Below are 14,899 nucleotides of genomic sequence, written 5' to 3' on the forward strand. Positions count from 1 at the left end.
TAAACCTCCTGTATTATTCATGCCTAAGTAAATAAATATAAGAATACATACACTCAAATAGCTAATAATAAACAATTTTTAAGTCAATATTTGGAGCCTATAGCAGACAGTGGCTGCCATGTTTGGTCTATATAACAAAGAGTGTACTACACGGCTTCATCAAAGTTTAATCAACACGCTGCTCTCCAGTTGAAGGCTTTAAATTATATATAATTGACCATGTAATCAATGTGAACGCTGTATCGGGTTTTCCTCAGACAAAGTGATGGAATGCTCAATTTATATAAATGAAATAAAATAAATGAAAGCAACATGTGATTGTATTTTAGTACAATAAGTTGTGACCTCTTGTTTTAAATAGCTAAAAGCATCAATTGGATGCTTTTGTGATGATACATCATATCATTTTCTAAATTTCTACCTGGGACCTTGAGGTAAAAGAGCATGGGAAACCCGTTTTGGCCAATCGAAGGCATGAAGAAAGTCATATCCGGGAAAAGGTGCAATCACAACAATGGTGAAATGAGGAAAAATGTGTGGAATTTTGGATCTTTGTCAATTTTCTGTGAGTTTGGCATCAGTGTCCTGGTGGAACACCCAATTGTGTCCAAGTTTCAGCCGTCCAGTTGTTGATTTGAGTTCAAATTGAAGTATTGGGAGGTAGTAAGGTTTAGGTGACTATACTGTGTAAATTTGAGGAAAATCCAAGTTACATTCAAACTTCCGCAACCAATTCTTGCTTTTGAAAAATTTATTGACTATTGTATTCCTTCCTGGGAAAAGAACTGCCCAAATAATTAATGAAATGACCAAAATTAATAAGAAAATCCAGCCTATGAAGACGGTATGTAAACTTCGTATGTCAACTTGTCATATATGAATATGAGCTATGTATAATTCCACTCTCCTTTCAGATTAGTCCATCCGCTTCTCTATGCGTTGTGTATGTGTTTTTTTTTTTTTATTTCCATGAAGCGAGGAAGCACATTTTCATAAATAGACCTTGGCCGAGCGCTGCGGCCATGAAACTTTAATGAAGCTCCGAGTCTTGAGTGCAGCGCCGGGGCCTTGGAGAATCAGCCCTCTGTTACATTACTATGGCTCTCTCTCTCTCTCTCACTCACACACACACACACACACACACCCTGTACATGTATAGTTACATATGGCTTTGTATGTATATATAGTGTGTGTGTGTGTGTATATATATATATATATATATATATATATATATATACACTGTACATGTATATACACATACGGTACACGCAAACAAATCTCTTCCCATCTTCAATGCCTCCCAATCACACACACAAACTAGTGCAGGGCAGCAGCCTGCTTATTGACAGCGCAGCTGGAAAAGGACCAGGCGGAGGAAAGGGTGTGTGTGTATGTGTGTGAATGTACATACAATGGGGATTAAGATGGAGGCAGTGGAAGTCCAATCTGTGTGTTTTTTTGTTCCGTTATTACAATGCACCATGTCTTGAGGGGGGACTGACCTCCGAGTCAGTCTTTAACACTCTGTAATGGAGAAAATTTATTGTGGCAGCCGTGACACCACACACACACAATACACACACACATACACCCACACACACTTAAACACACGCTTGTCAACACACAATGGAAGTCTTCCATGTTGTTGATACAATATTTATCACCTATGTACATAGATCAAATCGGAAAGGATGATCTTTTTTCCAAGAAGGGAAACACACACACACACACACACACACACACTAAAGGCCTCTGCTGACTCACTATTCAGTTCGGTCAAATATTTATCACCAACATACTTACATACAATAGCTTACCAGCTGATGTTGAGTACACTGCTCACCAAAGGGTCAAAGAATATTTGCTTAAACTTTTACAGCATTTCGTTTTAGAGCTATTCAATTCAGACATGATGCATCTATTGAATGACAAATGACCACAAAATAGCAAAAAAATAATAAAACAATGATCACACTGAGTGGAGATTTACAGTTTATGTTGCCAGTTATACAAATAAAACACAAATAGCTCACTTCTCTTTTCTTTCGGTCAAAGTAGCTCTAAGAGTGATGAAAACTGGGATTTTGCTGGACGACTGCTTGCGTTCAATGAGGTGTAAGGTTTTGTCAGAGTTAGGTCAAAGGACATGTTTTGGATGCAGCAAAATAAATTTGTGGCACAATGAGGTGTCACATTTCTGGAATAAGCGCCACCCAAGATATAACCATTACCTGAATGTGAACCAACAGCTCCGATGTATTATCAGACTTTAGGTCTCATAAGATCATGAAAACCAGATTTAAAAAACGCACACACACACACACACACACACACACACACACACACACACACACACACACACACACACACACACTACACTTCCTTAAAACGGATTAAAATTTTGGTCTGCAAGAATTGTGCTCTTAAGAGTGGTGGTGTGTTTTGGTGGGAGGGGTGTTGACAGGGGTTAAGCACATGAAGAGCTAATTAAAACATGGCAGCACTAATTAGGAACATTGTATAACTAATCAGGCCTAATGAGCATCGGGGGCGGGCTAGGTCATGATCAAACGGCCGCCTTATGAGGCCTAATGGATGGGAGCTACAGGATGACAGCCGCAGTTGGCCCTATGACAATAATGAGCAAATAATACTACTAATAATAATACAAATCATCACCATGAGGCGTTCAGGTGGGTACTGTAAACAACAAACTGCAGTATTCAGCAATAAGTAGCATTACTGGACTGGAAAATGAGTGGGGGCGGGTCGTGGTTGATCTGGAAAATAAACGCAATAAAAAATGCAATGCTATGAATTATGAAGTCCATAACAACATCGTAGCAGCAATATCAATATTTACACAATAGGAATCCCCGATCTTGGGAAAGCCTCCTTATGTCTGCAGAAAAACAATTAAATAGTCGAAGGAAAGAAGAAGAGCAGCAGGTATGGAGACAAGGCTTTTGTTCCTGTGGAAATGACAGATGAATTTCAAGTTCGGTTTGACAAAAAAAAAAAAATTAAAATAAGTCATTGACATGCAGCAGAAGAAAGAAAAGGGTTCTTTAAATGTTCACTACAACAGTGAAACAGCGCTTGATCTTGAGGTTTTCATTTCTAATCAATTATGTAGCAAACAGCAATTATTGAAATATTTATACACACACACACACACAATAATTTAACTTGTGTGTCATGACTTTAGGCCTGCTATGTCAGTGTTTATTATTTATTAGGTTGTTAGTCTGCTGGCTGTCAACACCTGATTAAATAAAAGCAAACCAATTTGATATATACTATAAAAGAGGGAATACATATTTAATGTACTTAACAATATATTACAAATAATACATGACCATCTATATATGTAACCTTTTCGGCTTTCTGATGAAAGTTTAGAGCATTTAGGTTTCCATTTTTAAATAGATAATGCATAATAGACACTGTAATGTATAGGGATATGTATGATTGTCAAATAACAGTTTAACAGCAAAGTTCCTCTTTTCGTGAGAGCTGAAAACAAACCCACAAGTCATAATGCATACAGAAGTATTAAAACCACAAAAAAAACACTCGTACATACAGTATATAGTATGATATACATACAGTATATGAGCGCATGAACGCCATCGAATTGAGGGGAAAACGACTAACTTGTATGCACACCTAAAACAAAGGCGGACAGTCAGTGTCGCTCACTATATTACAAAAGAAAGGCAACATTTCAAGAAATGACAGACAGTACGATTTGCCTGGGAGAACGTACATGCACAACATGTCAACAACAATTCCTGAACTGTACAACCAAGTGAAGACGTGTTGAAGGACATCAGAAACATTGCATTTTACTCTGCCACCACAAATATGTGGGCCAGCTCAAATATGATCCCCTACACTTGTTTACAATACACTACATAAATGAGTGTGTGTGTGTGTGGTTTTTATTTGTGTTTTTTTTTTCTTAAAACAGAGACAGTCCATTTTATTTTCATTGAATTTTTTTTTGTGGTCTTTGATTAATTTGCTTTTTTGTTTAATTTACTTAAAAGTTCTTGACATTCCAATTTTGATGTTTAAATACTCCTCAGAAGTCAGTTTATTGCTTTGATACGATGTACTCTCATTATGCCATATAATTCATCAAAAAATGGTCTCAAAAATTATTGTCAATTATATCGATTATCGACAATAATTTGTAGGACAATTATTGACCAGCAAAATCTTTTATCGTGACAAGCCTAGCCATCATACATTTCTCCTTGAAATGTATGCCCTTTTTCCTCATATTGTAATCACTTTGTTAAACGAACTGTTTACAACTGTCTCAAGATAAAAACATAAAAGCTTATGTTACCCATGACGGTTTAAAAGAACAAACAAATTGAACAAATAAATGTCCATATTTTTCACAATTAAACTGAATAAAAATTGCCGGCCACTTCAATCAGGGAAATACAACATGACCGGTGTTCATGGCTGTCACTCACGGTTGTCCCGTAGACACATACATGTCCGTCGTGAATGCCCACTCAAGAGACGCGACCGACAATTTGCAGTTGTTCTGTTACAATAGGCCGTACAATCAATGACAGCTTTCGTTTGGAGCTAAACTTTGCCAAATCGCTATCATTAACTGACAACAATCATAACTAATGCGTGTGTGTGTTATGTGGGGCGTGACTTACGTGCTCTGAGCAGAAAGAGGAGATGATGGGATATAATTCTTGAAGCATATTCAGAAGTTAGCACCGTCTAGGCAGACGCGTAACTGTTAAACAGTCCCTTTAAGTGTGGCCATAATATTACTTTGTAACAATGGCTAAATAATTGTATTTCTTTTGTTATTATTGGTTATGTAAAAAGCTGTTATTGTCCACAGGCACCAGAGAATTTTCTTCCAAAAGTGAAATATTCTGAAATTTTTATTATGGATGGCACTAAAGAGTGAGGAATAAATTTGAAATAAGACCACACGATATACATTATTGTACACTTGGTATAATTTACTGTGAATTTAGTTTTTTGTTCCCCATCCTGCCAAAAAAAAAAAACATCCGACAGACGTGAGCCAAGGCGCTGTTTGGAGAAGCCAGAGACATAAATACAAAGTTGCACTTAATTCAGAAAAGTGTGTTCAAAGTGGGGCTGCACTGCATTGGCGCTCCTCTAATCATGTCTCATCCATAATGCATGCGCAAACTGACAAGATGCCCAAAACACGGGCGGCGTGAAGCCTCGTTTTCTCGGACGGACACCGGCTAAACTTCACCATTTAGTGGCGGTACAATTTTAATGAAATTAAAAATCTATTGACTGACTGCCGGGCTTGTGATTTCAGATGCGTGTGAAGAGGGGAAAAAAAATACGGAGTCCTAATCACTGAATCTCAAATTAGTTTGGAATGAAATCACATTACATGAAGAATTTAATGTGTTTCCTAAAGACGTGTTATAGTGTGCTTTTTATTTAACATCAATATAAGAGCCTTATCCAAAATTGTCTTCAGTTTTGATTGACAGAGCGCAAATACAGTAAAAATACTGTATGTTCATTACAGTTTCTCACACTGGCTGCCTAACACTGACATAAGCGGTTGTCGATATAAAAGATATCGAAACAGAAACCAGCCTTCACATGAGACCTTGGCCAGAGACATAAGGAGAATAGGTGATAATACAGAATTTTTTAACCTACTGCAATTTGACATGATTTCCCTCCATTTATGCATATTTTTATTATATGATATTTTATACTATTATCTTACAAAGCTGCTGCGGTCATACGATTGTCTTGACTATGACTATGACCTTTCTTCCAACGATGTAAAAGTAAAAAAAATTCCTGACAATTGAGTGCAACCGAATATGAGCTGCATTCACTAAATTTAAAGAGAGAAAAAAAGTGTACATATATAAGCCGCACCTGTCTATGGGCTCCAGGTGTCCATATTGTAACATGGGATATTTAGTGCACAGATACACAAAAAGATACAGAAAAAATTCAACTTTTAATTAAATGTTTTTTTCCCCAAAGAGTGCCTGTAATACGGCCAGTTAAACAGTAGTCTACCAGAAAATTGAAAAGTCATGCATCGCCATCTTCATCTTCCTCCTGTGCACTAAAACCATGAAAGCAGTCTTCTTCAGTGTCGGAATTGAACAACCTCATAATTCCTTTGTCACACACTTTCTCCGTCTCTCTCTCTTTCGTTGTTGCACTCAGTGTCACTTTCGTCTCGAGGCAAATTCGCCCTTGAGCTTGTGCTGTCCTCTTCATCATGCAGCAGTCCAGCCTTTCAAAACAAGTTAGTGACAGTGGATTATTTGACACTGCTCTGCTAGAAGACTTGAGTAAAAGTTGCGCTGTGCATGTTGCCCGTTTTGGTAAATGATTTCTCGTCGCTAGTCATCCAAGCCCCCCACTCAACTCCAAGTGCCACTTTAAATGCACGATTCACACTGATGTAGAGAGGCTGCAAATAGTCTGTTGTGCCCTGAAGAATAACTGCTGGAATTGAGTTTGTCCTTTTGATGGATGCTTTCACAGAATCTGTTAAAATGGTCCTTATGCCATCCAAAACAAGCAAAGTTTTTTTCTGCTTAAAAATCTTTGCGGTCGCTTGCCGTAGCACTCTGTCAGCCATTCTTCTTTAGACTTTATATCATCCACCCTTTACTGTTGACTTTCACAGCAATTTCTGTCCAGTTTTTCTTCTGGCATCATCATCATCATCATCATCATCATCCGCTTAAAAAAAAAAAAAAATCGCCACTGATGGAAGCTTCTGTCCGGATGCTGTGCAGCTCAGAACACAAGTACAATGTGTTCTCTCGTGGCCAGTTGTTTTTAACGTGACAGACCTCGTCACCTTTCTTGTTAACAGTCCTAGTGAGAGGCACGCCAAACATCAGAGGTACTTCATCCCTATTTATGACATCATCTGGTCCCATGGAATTCTCAGCTATCTTTGAGTGTATTTGCGAAAGTTTGTAACTTTTTCCTTGTAGTCGGGAGGGAGTTCCTGACACAAAGTCGTGCGTGGCCTGATGGACGCTCCTTTTTGTCTCATAAATCTAAGACACTTTGATGGTCTACCTCTTTTCAAGTTGAGTTTTTCACACTACCATCTCCAACGTCTCACCATCAGCTCATTGATGCCCAGCTTACTTGCAACAGCTCTATTTCCTTCCTTACTTCTATTTCCGCCTTTAACTTGAAAGGTTCATCATATGCATTTATTTGTGTGTTTTCCATGATGAAGGTGTGTGCACGAAGCGCAAAATCACTGTTCTGAAGTATACGTCTGTGTAGGCTCTCAGTCGTACAGGAGTTGTCCATCGAGGAAAAGGCTTCTTGAGACGTCATCTGTACTTATGTGAAGAAGGTGTCGGACGTTTCGCTCCTCATCCGAAGAGCTTCGTCAGCGAACTAATAAGTGCTGGTAGCTTAGGCCTTAAATACAGTAAGAGTGTGCAGAATTGGTGTGCCAACACTCTCCTCCTATTGGTTCGTTACACTAAGCCTGGGCGGAGTAGTGGTATCTTATGGCAACACAAAATTCCTACCTATTTCAAACCAGTAAATACCCTCAGACAAAAATTAGTGCATCCTAAAGACAAGGCTCCAAACCAGAAACAGAGCAATGTGGTCTATTCCATCCACTGTAAAGATGAGGAATGCAAAGAGCACTACATTGGGGAAACTAAGCAAATGCTCCAAAAAAGGCTTTATCAACATCGCAGGGACAATGCTAGTGGTCCTCAATCAGCAGTACATCTACACCTGAAAGCTACCAATCACTCTTTTCAGGACAGCGAGGTAAAGATTTTGGCCAAAGAAAACAGATGGTTTGAAAGAGGAGTAAAGGAAGCTATTTTTGCCAAACAACAGAACCCATCATTGAATCGGAATGGTGGTTTGAGGTTTAATTTGGACCCTGTGTTCAGCAGGTTACTGAGACCAAAACCCACAGCTCTTAGTCTTGCAAATGAGGTGAAGGCAGGGCCGAGCCAGAACAATAGATGCTAACGAGCCAGTATCAGAGTCGTTCATACCCAATTCAGGGAGCGACACTTCCCTTTTATCGGAGGTGTTAATAACAGGATAGGACTATACCACTACTCCGCCCAGGCTTAGTGTAACGAACCAATAGGAGGAGAGTGTTGGCACACCAATTCTGCCCACTCTTACTGTATTTAAGGCCTAAGCTACCAGCACTTATTAGTTCGCTGACGAAGCTCTTCGGATGAGGAGCGAAATGTCCGACACCTTCTTCACAGAAGTACAGATGACGTCTCAAGAAGCCTTTTCCTCGTTCTGAAGTATAGGTGATCTTGTGAGATTAGAATGTGACCATAAATTAGCCGCACCGCTGTATAAGATGCAGGGTTCAAGGTGTGGGGAACAAGTAGCGGATTATAGTCCGGAAATGACGGTACATGGGTGCATTTTGTTAGCTGCTGTGGTAAAATCCAGGTTAATACTCCTACGCTTTTATTTTGAAGGTTACTTTGCACTGAACAGGAAGTCACATTGTAATGCTGTGTAACTACAGTCGTCGTATGCTGCTCGGCGCTAATAATGAAATTAATATTACAACATACGTCGACAAACAACGGATTGGTTTTTCATAGACATGACCTCTTAGTCCAGATGTTATGTATTTTTCTTTAATCATCTAAATATGTTAATTACTTAATTTTATGACACAAGACATCCACATGTATGCTGACTTAAGCAGGGATTTTTTAGTGAGGCAGACCACAGTGAACCAGGACTTCATGAATTGATATAGATGGGCTGTCGACATAAGCAGGACAGATGTAATCAGGTTTTGCCCAAGGGAAGTGCATTATGTACTGATGCAACTGTAACCTATAATCCCATTAATAATTAATGCTAAATTACTATTCTCTCAAGATTGAAAACTATTGTTTTTGTAAAAGCAGAATTTGACGCCAAGGTAACTTATTGTATATAGCATGCAAACAAGTGATATAAGCTGAGAAGAGAGTCATATGTGGCATTATGCAAACAATTATCCAAAAAGCAAGCATCCTAGCAAATAAATACAAATTTAAAGCTGCTGGTGTGACTGGATATGCTCAAGAGACGCATTAAAATGGAGTAAAATAAAAATTGGGCTGCTGGGCCACAATAGCAGCAGCGGTGCCTTTCAAACTGACAGAGAACCAATAATTGGTGTGTGTGTGTGGATTGGTTGGGGCTCGTTTTTGGGGATGCAGACACACTTGCTTTTCTGCTTTGGCCCATATACTGCACTGTATATACAGTAAATGTGTATATGTGTGTCCGCCTTCACTCTGCTTCTATGTGTGCTCTGGAGGCTGCTGCTGCTTTTGCTGCTGCTGAGGGGATGCATGAAGCGCTACTTTCTTGCCTAGGTGATGAATAATGCAGAGCTCCGAGGCCAGCGAGTTTCCAGTTAAATACCAATTTGCTTAACCAGTGTTCCCAGCATCTGCCAGTTGCACTGTCTGTACATAAATATACAGCAAAGAGTCATCAGGCTCTCCAATAATTACAGTAAAAGATCTATATCATTCTATCTGGAAGATGCATATCGGAGAAAGTAGAACAAGTTGCCTTTTCCTTATTTCCTTATACTGTATACACACACACACACACACACACTACCTTCACAATCTAATGAGATCCAATACAGATGTGCCTTTGAAAAGATAATGTTTCGTATCAATGCAACAGTATATTTCTCATTGTGATTGTAGATTTGCGCCGCATGTAATATTTTGGTTAGCTTATTTAGCCACATAAGAGGGACAACATATTAGAAATATCTCTAAGTATCATGTAATGCGAACCCTTTAGGATAGGCATGTCCAAACTTTTTCCACTGAGGGCTGCATACTGAAAAATCAAAGGATCCAGGAGCCATTTTGACATTTTTCATTTTGTAATCAAGGCTAAAAACAATCCAATATGCTAAAATGTTGTATATTTCTCTTTACATTCATCCTTTTTGCTCTTTTTTTTTTGTATTTTTGAGGGGAATTGTATTTTTCTAACGTGCCGAGGCCCCAAAAAATTAGCTGCAAACCGAAAATGGACAGAGGGGCTGCACTTTAGGCACCACTGCTTTAGCTGTTTTGTTTTTTTACATACATACATACATACATACATACATACTGTACATACATATACACACACACACACACTGTATTATGTCGGCCTGTATCTAAAAGCTCTGATATAAGCACGCCGATACAAGCAGCCCATTGTGGCAGCACCCCTCTCCAAAGTACGAAAAAGACATCGCAGCCGAGCAGTGTTGTTTTTTCGTCTTCTGGACAAAAATGCTTCTTGTTTATGTGATAGTTTTAGGCCAGTTTTAGTCAACAAAAACTAAAACCATTTTGGTCTAGTTTTAGTCAGTTCCAGTTTTAGCAAATAAATACATAAACAAATAATTTATGTCTAAGTTTGTGGAAATCTCTGCAGACAAAGTACACCTCCTGTAAAGGTCTACAGGCAAATACAAAATCAAATGTAGGCATAGCAAATCTAAAAAAAAAAAAACAGTATATTTACTGTATTATGTACATATTACACATTTATATTTTTATCCACATCAGATCATCATGTGTTCCAACACATCTGACAAAATACTAGCATGTTAAAAAAAATAGAATTGCCCTAACTATCAAACAAGGAATTTAAAAATTGGTTTTGACAGCTTATTAACCACTTGACTGGTACCCAAACAGTACTAAAGCCTTCTGACTGTTCTTTCTTTCTGAGCAATGGCCCAAATTATCTGTACAATGTATCTGTACTGCTGAGTTTGTTTTGCGTGTGTGCCAACTTTATTGTAAGCACACCATGGAAGGGGCTGTATGACGTCACTGATGTACAATTGTTGTTTATGGCCCAAAGCTAGCAGACTCTATGTCTGATAAAGCACATCAACGCCACCTGTTCAACATATCGCAACGTGCTGGCAGAACATAAACACACACAAGGAGATGGCCACTCCGTCACGGAATGTAAACACGGCAAAACATGATGCTAAATTATGTGTGACACGCATACACTAATGAACTGAGTTCACTTTATGACTGAATGACCACATACAGTAAACAATAGGCAGAAATGTCATGCATTTTAAACGTCTGATAGACGACCCACTAACATTTTTGTCCAGCCTTGTCTCGTCAAGAAAAACTCACGACTCGTTCATCACATCCTAGACAGATTGTTCGCATTTGGTCGCAACGACCAGTCCAGGGTGTACCCTGCCTCTCGCCCGAAGTCAGCCCGGATAGGCTCCAGCTTCCCTGTGACCCTAATGAAGACAAGCTTTACAGAAAATGGATGGTTGCAATGTTGCACCACTCCGTGCCCGACAAACCACATTTATAAAGATAAAAGGCATACGCAGTATACTTTCTCCACATCGCCTTACATAGTTCATATATCAACTGAGTTTAGAAATCCTAATAATCCTTTGTTTCTTATTCTGGGCACTTTGATAAAGATTCATCAAACAAAAACATGACATTAACTTCTATCTTAACCTTCGGCCTTGTTATTAACTTTTTTTTATTTTATCGGGGCCCTTCCACATCATGTGATCTCACCTCATTAGACTCAAAAAGTGGTTACAACCACATAAGCCATTACAGGGGTCGAGGCGAGGTCGGACCCCCTGCAAACAATCAGATTTCGCCCGGGCTTCAGGTCAGACATCAAGCCGAGTCCCTGCTGAGCGTCCTTTCCTCTGGTGGATGAGAGTGCGAAACACAGCTTAGTACCACATGAATTTTTCGCCTGCAACACCGAGTCCTCCAGTCACCAACAACCCCTCCATCACCTCCCCCCCGACAACCCGGCAATCAGCTCACTGAGATGCAGAACAGATTCCTCCTCAGCAAACCCTGAGAAAGTAAACATAGCCCCCCCCCCACCATCCCCGTTCCTTTTCCAATTGTTATTCATAGAGCGGATAAATATTTAATTCTATCTAAGGATACCTTTTGTTAACAGAATTACCCGACAAGCCTCGAAACACGTAAATCCCTCAATGAATTCAAATTTGGCTCGTTCTCCATCGGCGGTGGGCCAGGATATTGGTGCGGCTCCAGTTTCGGTGCGATGGCGGGAGGAGGAACGACAAGGCTGAAGGTGAGGAGCAGAGAGAATACATCCTAAAAGCGACAAACTGGTTAGGATCTACACGTTTACGTTTGGCATCAAATACATGCGGTGGTGTCTCCACATTGTGCTTTGAATTTACAAAATCAGATCGTACAATCAAGTGCGTTATTTTTTAAGTCGCATCTCGCTACAGCAATCAAAGAGCAGTCTCCTTTTCTGAACTTCTGTTGAGGCTTCTTTTCAATCAAGACTACAAGTTCTCGACAGCAAAAATCAATATGACCTTTAACCCCAAGCTACCCGGTTATAATTAAAAAATCAATACCTTTTTTTACTCTGCCCTAGAACAATAAACCCTTGAAGACCATCCCTAGAAAACCGCAAAGCACTGAAAAAACTAATTGATTTGAGTCTTGATCTTGATCTTGGCCAGGATTTATTTTGGGTTATACCAAACTGGGAATAAATAGTAATAAAACTCACATGCGGATCAAATCAACCAGTTCCAAACCACTTGTGGTCTCGGTATGGTGCCAAATTACCTCTGATGGTGACATGATAGGTAAAGTATTTATGGATTTTGATAAGCAAACCCCTTAACTGATTTAAACCGCAGAAAACAAAATTACCATATTGACCCAAATACACGACAACCCTTAACATAACACGGCCTTTCCTTTGTCAAGATCAGTTTCTAGGCAAATATTTTTAAAGACAAACTCAAACACAAAAAAACCCCAAAACAACATCCCCTAGATCTTTGAAGTGGAACGATTTAGGATTGCAAAATGTTCATTACCAGTAAGAACTTCTACGAATTAAGGCTGTAATAATAAGTGCTTACTCATACATATTTACATCCATTTTTTTTAAGAACATATTTTTTTTTGTACTACTAGGATTTGCGTTAACAAATTTACTTTTGAAATTTGGGGCTTGTTTTTTAGAGGCGTGAGCAGATGAAGAGAGGTTTGCACAGCAGGCTTCACTGATGTGGCGCATGAAGATCTTGACTCCTTTGTATTCCTTCTGAGTCATAAATAATGGATTGATGAGCTCTGATGACATTAACGCTGCGATGAGCTTAATGAGCACCCGGCCATTTCAATCAAGCCAACTTAAAAACTGTTTTTGATGCCAAATTAAGTCAGAGGCTTTAATGCCAGAGTTCGTACTTGTTCCACCTGCGGTTTATTGCGATCGAAGATTTTTGGCAAGCCACCCGAGGTTAGGACCTGTTGAGGCCACTGCCACTTTCCATTAAACTTTAATTGCTTGGTGTTCATAATGCACACCCTCATTTCTTTAATGAAATTCTGTTTTTTTTTCTTAATTCCCCCAGCGTGACTGTACGGCGAGCAGGAATGTTCGTGGCTGCGAAAAGGTTTCCAATTGGAACTCTTTGATAGCTGTTAATAATATCCCTATGGTTGACGCATGAAATCAAATGGAATTATGATTCTTTAATTCCTGATCATCAAACTCGCGGTGTCCAAGGATTTGACGCCTTCCTCTAATATGAAAAAATATATTTTATCTCTGCATTCTCATCATTTGATTGAGGAACTTTACAATTAGAATGATCACAAAGATGTTGCCTACACTGTATGTGTGAGAGGGAGGCTTCGGCATGGAATCATTATTTATATATTTATTTATTTTTACATATTAAAATTCAGTGAAACCTCACCACACTTACAGTATGTAAATGTAATTTAACACTTTAAAAAAAAACAGCAGCAAAAATGGGAAAATCAATCAAAAGTCAAAATATTAAGGGAAGAGCTGTAATCTAGCAAGGAAAAAAGCCATAATTTCACAAGAATAGTATTAGAAAAAATGTCATTTTAGTAGCATGAAGTTGAAATATTAAGGAAAAAAGTTTTTTTTTGTTTTTTTTAAAAGACAAAAACAATGAATAAAGTTGTAATTTTTGGAAACTTTGGTTGGGGGAAATTTTATAGCATAGGAATAAAGTCGAAATATTAGGAGAAGAAAATATATACAAGAAGAAAGTTGAAATTTGACCAGAGTACAATAGTAAAAATATTAAGAGAAAAAAACCTTTTCTAATGAGAAAAAATTGCAATTTTATGAAAATTAACTTGTAAAATTAGGAAAATTATCAGTTTAGGAACAATGTTGGAATAAAGAAAAATACATTGTTTTAAAAGATATAAAGTTATAATAACGAGAAGAAAATTGACAAGAGGAAAGCTGAAATTAAAAAAACAGCAGAAATGGGAAAAAACAGCTGACATTTTACGGGAATAAATTCAAAATATTAAGAAAAAAAGTCATAATCGAATGAAGAACAAAAGTCGCAATTTTCCAAGAATAAAATTGTATTATGGAAAAAAACGTCATTTTTAGTAGCATTTCACCTATGTTACAAAAGTGAAATGCAGTTTTTTCTTGAGCTACATATACAGTAGCTTCTTAGCATATCTCTATGTGTTGGTTTACAAAATATCAAAGTGGCCCTTGCATCTTTTCACTTTTCGCTATGTGGCCCTCGCTTGAAAAGGTTTGGACACCCCTGATTTAGAGTGAAAAAATTGGTATTTTAGGGCTTTTATTCATGTTTCAACTGTACATTCATTTGTTTAGCTTGTGACCATGTTTACCTTGTTAAGTTACAGTAAACAACACATTGGGGGAAGGCAGGAATAAAACTGCTCTAAGGTGAACATTTCAGCTTGTAGAATTACTCCAGTAATATATTTGCTATGCCAGACAAGTGGAAGAAAGGGGGAAAATG

Source organism: Dunckerocampus dactyliophorus, chromosome 16, assembly GCF_027744805.1.
Source record: "Dunckerocampus dactyliophorus isolate RoL2022-P2 chromosome 16, RoL_Ddac_1.1, whole genome shotgun sequence".
NCBI classification, from domain to species: domain Eukaryota; kingdom Metazoa; phylum Chordata; class Actinopteri; order Syngnathiformes; family Syngnathidae; genus Dunckerocampus; species Dunckerocampus dactyliophorus.